This window comes from Canis lupus, chromosome 2, assembly GCF_003254725.2.
Source record: "Canis lupus dingo isolate Sandy chromosome 2, ASM325472v2, whole genome shotgun sequence".
Lineage (NCBI taxonomy): Eukaryota > Metazoa > Chordata > Mammalia > Carnivora > Canidae > Canis > Canis lupus.
In genome coordinates, this window is record NC_064244.1 from 33,159,639 (window position 1) to 33,173,229 (window position 13,591).

Below are 13,591 nucleotides of genomic sequence, written 5' to 3' on the forward strand. Positions count from 1 at the left end.
AATCAAGCTATACCTAGTTTGAATGCTGGACCAGGAATTGTAACAATTTAAGTAAGCTTTAAGTAAATTGCCTTTTTTTTTTTTAAGTCCTTTATTACATAGAGGACTTCATGGTTCTGTGGTTTGTTTTGGTTTTGGTTTTGGTTTTGGTTCTGTGTATTTCACGGAGGATGCTCAACTAAGACAAACTTATGTAAGTATAGAAGGAAGCTTACCTTTTAGGAAAGAAGTGACTGGATAACTCCACAGTCTTCTCTAATTAAGTTGTGTAGGCATCATTTTAGTGTTTGTACCCAGATACTATCATTCTACCTAATATAAGTGAAATACTTTATCTCCAGATTTCCTATTTGTTTTGCCTGCCGTTTAGCCCTTGGTTCCGTTTTGCCTTCAGAACAGTTTCATTTACCTCATTTCCTCAGCTGAGTGAATGTGGAGTGGATGTGGTCTGAGCCAGTGGTGTGCAGGGGATAGTTTGGGATGGGGAGTTGGGGGAGGCCCAGAAGACCAAACCGGTTATTTCCATTGAACATAGGCTATACCCTAAATTTACCGGCCACACTGCAAGAGAGGGCAAGGGTGTCAGAGAAGAGAGGAAAGGAGTTGCAGTGAGCCATGAGGAGTGGTTTGCATCAACTAGGGCATGTTTCAGAGACTTAGCACCACCAACAACCGTCCTAATTCTCCCCAGACTCCACCAGCATTTTCTATGCTTAACTAAAACTTGACTTGATCAGTGTTATTACTTTTTCCAGCTTCTGCTTTAAGAAATATTATTTAAGTAGAAAGGACATGAATTATCCAACAGATTGATGTGGAAAATATGTCTCTTTAAAAAATAAATTATATCCTTACCTTTCACTAAAAATAACCCAATGACTTAAATGTCATTATAAAAAAAAACTAAAAATCATTTCCAATAGGTAGAAGAAAATATAGGTGAATATAAGGTTGAAGGTGGAGAAAAATATTCTAGGTCCTAAAGCAATGGTTTTTATCACAAAAGGTTGGAGTGATAAATTTGGCTGTATAAAAATACAGGAGTCCTGTAAGTTAAAATACAGACCTACTTTAAAATACGCCCATTGGGATCACAACTTTGACCCTTTATAGAGAGGGTCCCTCTCCCTTTGTTCACATTTGAGGACCAATTCAGATTTCCTGGGGCTGGTAAAGAGGGATACTTCACAGCCACAGGGCTGGGGACTCCTGCTGAGTTCTGGTCTCTCAGTGTGTTCCTGGTTTGCTAGTATGTAGTAATAATGAGTTCTCGGACATGCTCCTGAAATGCATTGCTTTTATTTATTTTGCCTTTACTAATATGTTTGATTTTATGTTTTGCTTTGCATTAAAGATCAAGAACATAGTCTTAAGTATATCATGCAGATTAACTGTGAAAAAGCTTCAGGAATGTAAATGAACAACACACTACAGAGAAACTGGTAAATGGAAAGTGTTACACTGTGTTATCTTAGGTAATGGAAACAGGTCCATTTCAATGAGACTTGGTGTTTTTCATGAATGAGGACTCCAGAACACATAGCATCCCTTCTGATTTAAAGTAATAGCAACTGCATTTTCAACTTAGGAGAATGTTTTTTCAATAGCAAATTACCCTTGTAAGTGGGAAGACCATACAAGTAAAAGTAAGAAGCAAACTGGGAGAATGTGTATATATATATATATACACACACACATCTGCAAGAAGTGAACTAGGGTAACAGTCCTTAGATACAAAAAGCAGGGCACCTCGTGGCACCTTCAGTTGAGCCTCTGATTCTTAGTTTCAGCTCAGGTCATGGTCTGGGGTTCGAGAGATCAAGCCCCCATTGAGATCTCTGCACTTAATTCAGAGTCTGCTTGAGATTCTCTCTCCCTCTCCCTGTGCCCCTCCTGCTCGTGTTCTCTCTCTCTCTCATCAATAATAAATAATAATAAATCTTTAAAAAATAATTAAAAAGCTACTTCACATTAATAAGATACACACCAGCATTATCCCCCTCAAAAAAGGGACAAAAAAAAAAGGGACAAAAGTCATTGGTAATTTATAAAAGAAGAAATATAAACTATCAGCAAATATTGACTGATATTCAAGTTAACAGTAAAAGGAAAAAACAGCAGAATACTGCTTTTCTTCAAACAGCAGAATTCTTTGGTGATCATATTATACAGGGTGAGAGAGATGGATGCTCTTTCACTACTGAACTGACTTGGTATAGACTCTTGAAATAGCAAGAGCCTGGAAAATATTCCTATCTTTGACCTCAGACGTCCACATGTAGAAACCTACCATAAGGATTCTATTTGAGAGACAGGCAAAAATGTATGAATACATTGTTCATGTTCGTCCCTACTTAAAAGCAACAATTTTCTGCTGCGCCTGGTCAAACCAATCCCTGTTTTTGGGCTTGCAAGGTCCAGCATCTTCTGGTACCTCCTTAGCTCCTAAATTTAAATTCATTATGCATTTCATTCCTGTCTCACTGACCTTTGCCCCACCTCAGGATGATACAAAGTTTGTCCCTTTGTTCTAGAACATCTTTCTCCCATCTTCCTGTAGGGATGATCCTACTCATCAGGTGTCTACCTGTTCGACTGTCACTTTATCCAAAAGGACCTTCCTGAACCCCCAATCTAAATTGGCCTCTTTATTTTTCTCTATAACACAAAATTACTTTTAGTGACATATTTATCTTAGTGTAAATACGGTGTTTATAGGTTTAGTGTTTCTAGACTGATGAAAGGATTTGTTTTCCATAAAATACCCAGGCACTCAATAAATATAGTGAAATGGAAGGATGCCACAGATAAAATTGGTGATCTCACTGCACTTGACAGAGCACTGTCAGGATATTACTGTTCTGCTTTTAAATAACATATTAGTGGCTCTGTCAAGTATTGTAGTCCTTCTTAACACATTAATTAAAGCTACATGTTAATTAGATCATGTTGTTCTTAGGTTAATAGCTCAAGGGTTGTGAAATAAAGAATCTTGGATTTGCGAGTCTCCCAAACTTTGAGAGGAGCTGTGCAATGTTCTCTCTGTCCATGGATGTGTGTGTGTGTGTGTGTGTGTGTGTGTGTCTGTGTCTGTGTCTGTGTATAAAACAGAAAAGGTATGTAGAGATGGGCTAATATTCTTGAAGCACATTAATGTGTTTCCTCCTTTGCATTTCCATGCACAAGGTCCCCAGTTAGCCCGAGACCACCTGCCTTGAAGGGCATCGGGATTGTCAAAGCAAGAAGGTACATAGAAGAAAAGTTAATACTAAGCTGCTGACACCCCAAATAGGAAATTTTAATCTGCTGCAAGACAATAGGGTTGCAGGCATGGCTTTGTTGAGAGAGAACGCAGTAATGCCACAAGGTATTTTTTTTTCTCCACTTTTCATGGATTTAGAAACAGATCTCGCATAGGAGACCACTCAATCTCACCACCCAGGGAGAGGGCTGGGGGAGAAGTGGGAGCAAAGAGGAGCCAAGACTCTGGTAGTGGGGTGTGCAACTGCCCGGGGCTAGACACTTTTTCCAAATATTTGGAACTCAGAAATATTTGATGAATTAATAAATGAGGTTCATCACAATGTTTTTTGCAGTATCCGTACAGTCACATGGAAAGATTTTTAAAGTCTAGCGTTAGAAACTGTTCATTGAAGAAAATACCTAAAACTACGTATCATATGATTTCCATTTTGTTAAATATTAGAAGGAAATACCATGGAAGAAAATGTCAATGCGTATTTCTTTGGGTTACAGGTACCTTATTTTTTTTTAAATCTTGGTTTATAACCAGGGGGGAAAAACTGCTCATACAAGTCTGAGAGACTGGTTGTTCCCTATTTATGGAATGACACAGTCTAGTTATCCCTCACTTAATAGAATATCTACTTTTCAGAAAACTATGCAGTCAAATTGTATAGAATCTTATTTTCCATTGATTTCTTTAGTATAGAGAGATTTGTGGCTGCAATCTACACACAGCTCACTTCCCAAAATTTATATGAAAAAACAAAAAAATATAAATATTGGCAAGTGAAGCTAATGAAATGAAGTATAAAACAGATCGGCCCGGGTTAGCTGTCCCAGGAGGAGCTCATGGTGAGAAAAGCCTTACAAATGTGGTAACTCACCAATGAGACTAAACTACTCTAACTGACCCAAAGTGAGTTTAAGTCATTATTGCTTCACACTTAATTACATTGTCACAAACGCCAGGCAATGAGATCTTATCCAGACCTTCTTTGTAGAAAACAGATAAAGGGCACAGAAGGAACACCCTTCAAAGAGAGAGCAGCTGTGGGACCCCCGAGACACCCCAGGGCTCTGGAGCGCACACTTCCACAGTCACCGGGCCCGGAGCGGGAGTCAAGAAGTAGAGACTCGTCTGTGCTCAACACCAGCAGACGCAGAGATTTGCGATATAAGATGTCAACACGGCAACGAGTTGCTGGCAGGAAAGCGTGGAATGCGAGTGGCTTGCAGGTTGGCCCCGTGATAGCGTCCCTTCTGCTCCTGCGCCCCCGGGACCCCCCAGGAGGAGCAGGCGAGGGCAGCTGCTTGCACCCGGGCCCGGCGGCCTGGGCAGCGAGGCCTCCCCTGTCCTCTGGCCTCAGTGTACCCCCTCCGAGGCGGCAAGAACCATTTTTTGATAAAAGAGACTAAAGTGAGCGTGTCCTCGAGCTGGCGGCTACAGAGGGCCGAGCGGTGTCTCTCCAGGGCCAATGGTGTTCTCTAGGACTGTGCCTTGCTTTTACAAACTCCATTTGATCTTATTCTGTACTTTTCTGGATTCTGATTGGATTTTGCCAGTCTTTTATGTTAGATATTGATGTTTTAGATAGGAAGATAGTTTCTCCCTATCTTCCTACGAGTTAAGTAGCATTCTGATATTAAATTACTATATAATGAGTTTAGTTAGTGTTGCTTAGGATCCAAGTGCCTAATAGCCTGTGGATGATTAAAAATCATGTTTTCCAAAGTGCAGAGCTGCGGACTAAACCTTGTAATGGCAACTACTATTGACAGAATTGCCATCCTTTGTGGCTGAAGCAGGCATTGTGCATATTTTAATTTTAAAAAATGTTCCAGTATAAAAAGAAGAGATCTATTTCCCTGGAAAGCCAGATTCCCCCAGGGCTGTGTGGCTTCTTGGGACCCGCTCTTCACACCTGGTCCTCTGGGCCCCTGGGCTGCCGCCTTAGGTCCAGGCGTCTCCTCGGGGTGCTTCCTGCGCCTCCAGAAACTCTCCTGCTTCTGCCTGACAGTCTGCAGGACCACTTCAAAGCAGGGCTCCTCCAACCCTGGCCAAGCTGCTTCAGGGCATTTAAAGGAAAGCAGACCCCCGTCTTTTCACTGGAAGTTTGTCATACGAGAGAGAAGGCTGTTCGTGCAGGTGTGTATCCTTTGACCTCCAGAACCCTCCGCTCCCCCCCCCCAGTCCTGCCCCAAGCCGGGCTGTGGCCTGGGAGCCCCAGCTCACGGTCCAGGTAGCCAGGAGACCCTTGGGCAAGGGCCCCAGTAGCCGCCACCTGTCGGGAGCAGGAGATGGCTGGGTCGCAGTCCTAACTGCAGCATCCTCCGGCCACCAACCCTCAACACGGCAGTCGTGCCTCATTTCCGTCATCTGTAAAATAGGAATGATATCATGACCCCATGTCATTGAGTCGTTGAGAAGAGCCGGTGAGAACAGGCGTGTCCTGTCCGCATCACAACAGCCGCCGGAGTGGCTGCTGCAGTCCGTAGCCGCTCTCACGATCATCACCCGGACGGTGCGGACAGTATTACCCGCTTCCCAGGTGGACCAGGTGCTCGAGGAGCCACGGACTGTGAACCGCGCTCACGTCTCCGTGGCCTCCAGCTGGGCCACCCGCTTCCTCGCTTGGCCTGGCCACCCTGCAGCTGCGCCGCGGCCCTCGGCGTCCTGGGGCCACCGCCCTCCCGCCGTCCTGCTTGCTGCAGTCGGCCACAGAAGTCCCAGTTTCAGCCTGTGCCCATCCCGCAGCCGCCTCAACGCCGCCCTAGGCCTATCGCCGGGCAGGCCGCAGCCTCTCCAGGCATCAGCGTCACCTGTGCAAGCCACAAGGCTCGCCAACTTGGCCTCAGGCCTCCCCCGAGGGCTCCAGGTCCACGCAGGAGCCATGCTGTCCCACACCTGCTCCCGGATAGCCCGGGGCTGCTTCCAGCTCCCAGCTGGCCCCTTCTGAGATCCTTCGGGATGCTCTTCCATCAGGTCATTTTCTGGCTCGTGCACCCTTGTCTTCACCCCTGCTTTATCTTCTTTCTTTCCCTCCCTTCTGGTGGCTTGTTTGTTTGGGTTTAGAGGATTCCCGGCCTCGGCACAGGCAGCGGCAGATCCGTGGGCTCCCGGCAGAGGCCCTTCCGTGTCCCCCAGGAAGCATGTAAGGCACCGGGACACGCACATGCAGACACACACGGCAACGGGTTATGTGCTTCCTGCACCCTCCCCTCAGGGATACCTTCTCAAATATCTTGTCACTCCTCGGGAGGACACAGTGAGTTACGTGCTACACCACCACCCTAGGAAGGACTCCCTGTAGTGGGTTTACATCAACATGGCAAACACCTGCCCTTTCCCATGAATCCTGAGGTTCACGGTCTTGGGGTTGGTGGGCGAGCGCAGCTAGTCACAGAGCTGTGAGGAGAAGGCCTTCCCCGTGCTGCTGTCCACGGAAGTCATTTCCTCGTATCACTGCCCCTCACAGTGACAAATGAGACAGCCCGTGGGGAACGGCTTGGCTTGTCCACAATCCAGTAGTGTAGACGCACAGGACGGAGGAGTCCTCCTGATTCTCTCCCTTCAGCTTTGCCATGGTGCTGGTCGGACGCTTGGCCAAGTGCCGTCCCACAGAAGTTCGGCGTTAAGAGAACATCAGAGTAGTTCCCGTCAGTTACTTTGGAATTACATCTCATTCTGAAGGATCCTCCACTTTACGTAGAGAAGCTTCCTTTCAGATTTGGATAAGTGACATAAAATTACAAGTGGTGTTACCCTGACACATGTTTTAGTTTTGTTTATTTTTTATTATTATTTTTAATATATATATATTTTATTGGAGTTCGATTTGCCAACATATAGCATAACACCCAGTGCTCATCCCATCCGGTGCCCCCCTCAGTGCCCGTCCCCCAGGCACCCCGTCCCCCCCCACCTCCCCTTCCCCACCCCTGTTTGTTTCCCAGAGTTAGGGGTCTCTCATGGTTCGTCACACTCTCTAATTTTTCCCATTCATTTTCTCTCCTTTCCCCTATAATCCCTTTCACTATTTTTTGTCTTTCCCATATGAGTGACACCATATGACATCTGTCCTTCTCCCACTGACTTACCTCACTCAGCATCACACCCTCCGGGTCCATCCACGTCGAAGCAAACGGTGGGTATCCGTTGTTTCTAATGGCTGAGGAATACTCCATTGTGTATATAGACCACAGCTTCTTGATCCATTCCAGGTTTCAGTTTTGTAACATCAACAGACTGGAGAGGAATTTTTAAAACCCTTAGGGGACAGGAACATTAGGGGTAATAATTCTCAATGAATAGCTTGTGAGAACATTGTCTCGTAGAAGCAATGAAATATGCCGTGTCCCTCTGTGTTCCCCTGCTAGTGCGGGAAGGAAGCTGTGTCTTACTGAATTGCCCGGTAATAAATCCCTCAGAGATCTCAGAGAAAAATGTATAAAATAGATCTCACAGGGGATATGTGTAAGAAGTAAAATCTAGGGAGACAGTGAAAGGAAAGGTAACTAACTGTAGTGATAAGTTACTTTCTTAAGAGTTGTCGTGGTCCAAAGTGTTTCCTGAATTACTTGGTCACTGTGCATTTACGGTTTGATGGTCACTTTTGCTCACGTGCAGTATTTCTTTTTTGAGATTTTATTTATTTATTCATGAGAGACACAGAGAGAGGCAGACACACAGGCCGAGGGAGAAGCAGGCCCCCTGCGGGGACCCTGATGCGGGACTTGATCCTGGGACCCCAGGGTCACGCCCTGGGCTGCAGGAGGCGCTCCCCCGCTGAGCCCCCGGGCCGCCCTCACCTGCAGTATTTAGATGGAGTCGGAGCAAAGCTGCACAGAGCACCAGTTCCTTTTTTTCCTCTTTATTCAACTGCACGAAGAATTTCAAACACAGGAAGTTCTGCTCCCTCGACAGCTGTGCGTGAGAACCCATGCGTTTCTTCCTGTTTCTGCCTCAGTCGTTCACCAGCCACTAGTCTCTCGGGACTTGATCTCCAACCTGGGTGTCCCCGAAGCCCTCACACAGTCACTCAGGGGCAGCTTGTCTTTTCATATTCTACTCATTTCTCTTTTCTTATTCCTGTTTTGAAAAGTCCTCCCGAATACCCACAAAGGAGGTAAATGAAATAGTGAAACTCAGCTCGCTGGGGGGTTGCCTTTTAGTTACTGTATTTTTTTAAAGGACAGTTGCTGAAAGAGAAAGTAATTGAATCTACATATTGCAATGAGATTTGGGGATAATTATAGAATTTCTTATATCTTTACCAATGTACTGAACACTAATTATAAAGCTGTTTTAGTGTGTGCCTCCATTCTAGGTAAGCCCGTAACTCAAATCAATGCTTGCTGTTTGTTGTAAATGCAGATGTATTTATTTCTATTTAATTTTTAACCAAGGGTTTCTATTAAAGGTGCTCAGTTGTTACCTGTTAAACACATTTTGGGGGCAGCCCGGGTGGCCCAGCGGTTTAGCGCCGCCTGCAGCCCAGGACCTGATCCTGGAGACCCGGGATCTAATCCCACATCGGGCTCCCTGTGTGGAGCCTGCTTCTCCCTCTGTCTGTGTCTCTGCCTCTCTCTCTCTCTCTCTCTCTCTCTGTGTGTGTCTCATGAATAAATAAATAAATAAAATCTTTTTAAAAACCCCACACGTTTTAGAATCCTTGTGTAGACAGCCTATTATATCAGCAAGACACACACACACACACACACACACACACAAACAACTTGGCTAAATAGGGGTTTACTTGTAGATAGGATTTGTATATCCATTTATGTAACCATTGAAGAAATTGTTCCTAAAGGTTTTTTTCTGTTTTTTTTTTTTTTTTTTTTTTTTATGATAGTCATACACAGAGAGAGAGAGGCAGAGACACAGGCAGAGACACAGGCAGAGGGAGAAGCAGGCTCCATGCACCGGGAGCCCGATGTGGGATTCGATCCCGGGTCTCCAGGATCGCGCCCTGGGCCAAAGGCAGGCGCCAAACTGCTGCGCCACCCAGGGATCCCAGGTTTTTTTCTGTTAAACAAAGAATTAGGGAGGGCTCCTGGGTAGATCATTTAGTTAAACAGTCAAACATCTGCCTTTGGCTCAGGTCACGATCCCAGTGTCCTGGGATAGAGCTGCATATTGGGCTTCACACTCAGTAAGGAGTCTGCTTCTCCCTCTTCCTGTCCTCCTGCCCTCCCCCTGCTCGTGCTCTCTTTCTCTCAATAAAATAAATAAAATCTTTTAAAAAAAGGTATACATTAGAGAAAATTATCACACCATATAAAAATAAATATACATGTTAATTTTTAAAAGATCAGATAAATTACTACATATGCTAATTGCTGCAAAATAAAATTATATGTGATTTACTTTTCCTTTTTTATATTTTTATATACTTTTACTTTTTATATTTTTTATTTTGTATATTTTTGTATTTTTACTTTCTGTTCTTGTATTCAATTCTATTTTTTTATTATTTTCCATAGATTTTATGTATTTATTCATGAGATACACAGAGAAAGAGAGGCAGAGACACAGGCAGAGGGAGAAGCAGTCTCCATGCAGGGAGCCCGACGTGGGACTCGATCCCGGGACTCCAGGATCCCAAACTGAGCTGAAGGCAGACGCTGAACCACTGAGCCACCCAGGCGTCTCCTCTATTCTATAAAAAATTGTCCTGAAAATAGAATAGTCGATGTTAGAAGATTTGCCTTATTGCTATAAATGGTATTTAACAGGAATGAGAGTACCCAAAAACAGCACATAATGAAGTTAACAGAACATTTCAATTAAAATTTCTATCGATACATTTATTCTGTCAAATAGGAACAACTCTACTGTTCATAGTAATATTAAATTGAAGCCATTTTTCTCAAAGAAATTGAATATTAACACTTTCATACTGTTTAACCTGATAGTATTATCTTCAGATTCCCTGAGTGGGATTTTTGAAAAATAAAAGCAAAAATGAAGCCAGACATACATGTGTGCCCTTTATGAAAATGGCAATCCAAAACGAGAAGCCAGAGTCCAATTAGAAGGGAGTGCTCATAGCATTTCTGATCAGTATTCCCTCAGAGTCAGCTTCCAGAAGTGAGTTCAGTGTTTCAGACTGAAAATGATAGTGATGTTTGCTTAGCTCATAATCTCATGAAAGTAAGAAAGTCTACATATGATGGTGAGGAATTGCAGTGACGACGTTTAATTCTTCTGTAACTGTGCTCTTGCTTGTTCGTTGCACCATAGGGACCTTTACTCATCAAATTAATATATCCTGAGCTCTGTGCAGTAGGGAGCTACACGGCACTAGCTCCTTTCGTCCATAACAACCGGTGACTTCATTACTCACCTTGTACTTGCAAGGAAACTGAGATTTAGAAACATAAGTATGTCGCCTAGACTCAGAGGTGACAGACAAGTAACCCAATGCAAACTTCAGTGCAGTATCATCTACTGACAGAGTCTAAAGTCTGGACTACACACCAGGTATCATTTCAAATGTATTCCTCAGTATTTACCTATAATGTTAGATTTGCATATATCTGACATTTACCGCTAATGCAGCCCATGCATTTAAATTTCTACTCTCTCCATCTGAAAAAAAGACTAAAATTTTTAAATAAAAGATGCACATTCATTAAGAGAGGCTTTTCCACATGTAAAAATACTCTAAAACAAGGAAAAAGAAACCCAAAATGTTGTATTCAAATGAGTCAACCAAAGTGAAAAAAAAATTGTTCCCTTTGACCATCTACTCTTTAGGACTATAAAATTCACAATTGAGCCCATCTTGGTTATTTAACTTATTGTTTCCTTTAAGGAAATATAAATTGAATAATAAATTTATAAAAAATTTAAAATAAAATAAAAATAAAATAAATTTATAATAATAAATTCATAATCTAATCCATAATCTAAGGATGCTTAGATTTTACTCTGGCAAGAATGAGTTGATGATGATAGATAAGGTGAAGGAATCCCAGATTACGGTCAGGTGTGAGAGTTACAACTGTTACATTCTTTTAATAATAATCCTTTTATCAAAACATTAAAAATTTAGTCTGGATGACAGGTTTTTAAATTCTGATTTGAATTGAAATATTTTTATTATTGCTACTTTTATCACACGCTTCTTTCAGTAGGGTTCTGTAGGATATCCTATGTTTATGCTGGAAAATTTGCTTCAGATTTGAGTCTACATAGTTTGCCAATTGCTTTTCCAATGTTATCTATAATGTACAGATTTGTTGAATTTAAAATAAAACTAATAAAAGGATGCTCGTTTTTAAATGAAAGGAGAGTCAGAAACAACTTAGTATATCTGTATCACTCATAATGAAACTAAGGAAATTCATTAAAATCATGTTTTCCTCATCTCTGTTAAATTAAATTTACTAAATGTATTCTTAATAGTAAATATAAGTATACTTCTCTTAATCCCGTGGAAAAGTAGGAAGAGTGCTTTCACCTGATATTTGGATTTTACAAAATATTTTGAAACTATAGGTTTGTTTGCTCTCCCTCTCTCTTCCCTCCTCTTATCTCATGTCAATCTACTCCTTCCTCTTTGTGGAGTGAAGGAGGAAAACCAGCTCTGTGTGGTGTTGGAAGAGAAAGAAGGAAATGCTCTGGCCTCGGGGCACACCCCTTTGCTACCAGTTGCTGAGAGGTCAAATAAAATGAGTGCAGATGGGCCATTTGCAGCTTATTGTTGAGCCTCACACAAACATTTTCACTGTGGAAGCCAGATTGGTGTGGTCGAAGTCATTATTGATTAGTTTCCTTATTTCACAAAAGAAATATGAGAAAAAAGGTTTAATATTTTTGAGAATAATCTAGTGTCAACAGGGATACGAGATTATAGAGAGATGTTTGGTAAAGGGGACTTGGGACTCTGTCCCTGAGTTGTTCCAGGTCAGAATTTTGTTATTTTGCAGATAAAAACATGTTAAAAAAAAGTAGCAACTTGTTTATCCTGTCATTATTCTAGTATACAATTTTGTTTTATTCACGTGTCTGTTCTCCTGCATTATTTGAGCAATGGAAAATGATATTTTATTTCTGTCCACCAAAGCACAATTAAAATAGCAATTATATAAAAAACATACATATTTAGTGCATACTAATATGTGTGACAGATTAACCTAATATATATAAACACATAAGTGTAGGTATATAAATAATATATTTACAGAGGATATATATTATTTCTCCACAGGGAATATATATATATATATATATATATATATATATATATATATATAAAATACATTTAGATATGAAAGTCAAAATAAAACTTGTATTTTTATACTCATAAGTCTAGTTTCCTAAAGTGGAAACAGAGGATTGATTTTATTTTATTTTTTTATTTTTAAAAATATTTTATTTATTTATTTATTTATTTATGAGAGAGAGAGAAAGAGAGAGAGGCAGAGACACAGGCAGGGAGAAGCAGGCTCCATGCAGGGAGCCCGACGTGGGACTCGATCACAGGTCTCCATGATCACACCCTGGGCTGAAGGAGGCGCTAAACCGCTGAGCCACCCGGACTGCCCAGAGGATTGATTTTAGATCTTTCTTCCTTCCGAATATATGCATTCAATGCTAAAATTTCCTCTTTAAGTACTGCTTTTGCTGCATGCCACAGATTTGGATAAGTTGTGTTTGCATTCTCATTTAGTTCAAAATATTTTAAAGTATTTCCTTAGAGTTGTCCTTTGACCCGTGTATTATTTAGAAGCATTTTGTTTAGTGTGTGTTATGGCCCAGATTGTAGTTTATTTGGCTGAAAGCTATGTATGAGCTAGAGAAGAATGTGTTTTCTGCTGTTGTGGGATACACCACAGCTGTCCCTCAAACAGTCATGGGCACTGACCCTCTGCACAATTGAAAAATCTGCTTCTGACTTCCGATGAACTTAACCACCAACAGCCCACCATCGATCAGGCTTACTGATAACACACATAGTCAACACCTATTTGTGTGTTATATATAGTATACTGTGTTCTTTTATTTAAAAAATATTTTATTTATTTATTTGAGAGAGGGAGAACATGGGGGGGGGAAGGGTGGAAGGGGAGAGAGAAGCAGACTTCCTGCTGAGCAGGGAACCTGCCCTGGGACCCCTGAGGCCTGACCTGAGCCACCCAGGGACCCCTGAATACTGTGTTCCTACCATACGTTTAGCTAGGGACCGAAAATGGTAAGAAAATCCCAAGAAAAAATGCATTTACAGGACTGCCCTTTACTTCCTGACATAATCTGCACGTACGTGGAGCCACCTGGTGCACACCTGTGCTGCTCCCGGGTCCTCAGGTGGCAGACGCCGGTCACATCCAGCCCTCT

At 42.2% G+C, this 13,591-nt stretch overlaps 1 protein-coding gene and 1 pseudogene across 1 annotated transcript in view; one reads left to right on the forward strand and one right to left on the reverse strand.

The window, feature by feature from the left end:
• ZMYND11 (zinc finger MYND-type containing 11) overlaps positions 1-392 on the reverse strand; it is a 131,045-nt gene extending 130,653 nt beyond the window's left edge. The window contains exon 1 of the mRNA XM_049101472.1: positions 216-392. The gene's annotated coding sequence lies outside the window, so the exon portion shown is untranslated. The remainder of the gene's footprint in view (positions 1-215) is intronic.
• LOC112658885 (60S ribosomal protein L17-like) overlaps positions 1-13,591 on the forward strand; it is a 384,311-nt pseudogene that overhangs the window by 113,088 nt on the left and 257,632 nt on the right.